The sequence below is a fragment of the Schistosoma mansoni genome (genome assembly GCF_000237925.1).
Source record: "Schistosoma mansoni, WGS project CABG00000000 data, supercontig 0062, strain Puerto Rico, whole genome shotgun sequence".
Lineage (NCBI taxonomy): Eukaryota > Metazoa > Platyhelminthes > Trematoda > Strigeidida > Schistosomatidae > Schistosoma > Schistosoma mansoni.
Genome location: NW_017386029.1, coordinates 1,373,763 through 1,375,408, shown reverse-complemented (window position 1 = coordinate 1,375,408; position 1,646 = coordinate 1,373,763).

Here is a 1,646-nt window from a genome sequence, read left to right as displayed (position 1 = left end):
AGGAGGAGGAGGAGGAGGAGGAAATACTTTTCAGCTACCCTTAATTCAATATAAAGCAAAAATCTGTTGTTTCTCTACTGTTATTATTTCCTTTTTCACAACTTTCTTGAGTGTATTTTAGATTTAAATGAACTAAACTATGATCGAATTATGCAGTCAACTATTAGTTGAATAATACAGATTAACTACAATCGATTGCATTACCATTTATGTTTATGTTAAAAAAAAATAGAAATATAATTGAATCATGTGGTATATAAATATTTTCAATGAAATCAATGTAAATAAAAAGGGTTTGTTTAACTGGATACAATATGTATATATATATATATATATGTATTGGCTTACTTATTTATTCTATTGACCAAATTGTTAGATTGATATTGAAACAATAACAAACAATAATCAACAGTAATGCTAAAGTTAATGTCAGAAGAAACTAGTCTGAAATTAATGACTAATTTTAGTCATGTGATTTGCTATGGTTATTATCTAATGAACATTTGGATATATATCAGTCAGTCAGTCAGTCATAACGTAGAACTTCGTACGTACGTACATCAAGTCGAGTTGCCATTACCACATTAGCAAAGAGATGAAGTTGTCAATTCAAATTCCATAGTGGTAGAAGTAGTAAGAGTATAAGCATTATGTGAAAGCTTAGGGTTTGAAGATGTTATTGAAGGAGTATAATCCAACAAAATAAATTTGGAAAGAGAAAAAGGATAGGGACATGAAGAATTCAAAAGGTTAGAATTTGGTGGAACACAAAGAGTGGATGCACCTTCGCCATTGCAAACGATTTTGAGTTATGTCATTCAAGGTCTCTAACCATCGGTTGCTATCATCTCGCGAATCCCAACCAGGTAGTAGTCTACACCTACCAGCATGGCTCAGTTCAATTGTCAATGACTTCATCGATTTGTGCCACGTTTTGTTCTGGCCGCCCCTAGCTTTCTTTCAACCTACTCCTACACCATGGAACATTACACGTCGGGGCAGTCGGTGGTTGGGCATACGTAACACGTGTCCCAGCCATCTCAACTGATGAATTTTCACTACTTCATCAATCGATTTGCCATCCTTACCTAGTACCCGTTTCCTAACAACTGCATTACTTACCCGGTGGCCCCAGGATATACGAGCGATGCGTCGAAGACATCTACGATCGAATACTAGTAACCTACGAATGTCCTCTACTCTTATCGGCCATGTTTCACTGCCATAAAGTAGAACGGAACGAACTGCTGCACAGAAAGCCCGTCCTTTTGTTGCTAGACGGATATCTCGCCTACGCCATAAATGACGCAAGTTGGCGAAAGCTATACGAGCCTTCTGTATCCGTGCTGAGATTTCGTCACACACCAGACCACAAGGGCTGATGAGACTCCCAAGATAAGTGAAGTGGTTGACACGCTCAACTACTTCGCTCCCTATCATTAGTTCAGGTGCCGATGCAACCCAATCCTGAAGTAACATTTTGCACTTCGAGGGAGAGAATCGCATCCCGAACATGCCTGCATAGTTGCTTATAGTGGTCAGAAGACTCTGCATTTTGTCAGCGTCCTCACCAAATAAAACTATGTCGTCGGCGTATTCTAAGTCAACAAGTGAGTCTCTCGATAAGAGTTCAAATCCTGGAGATT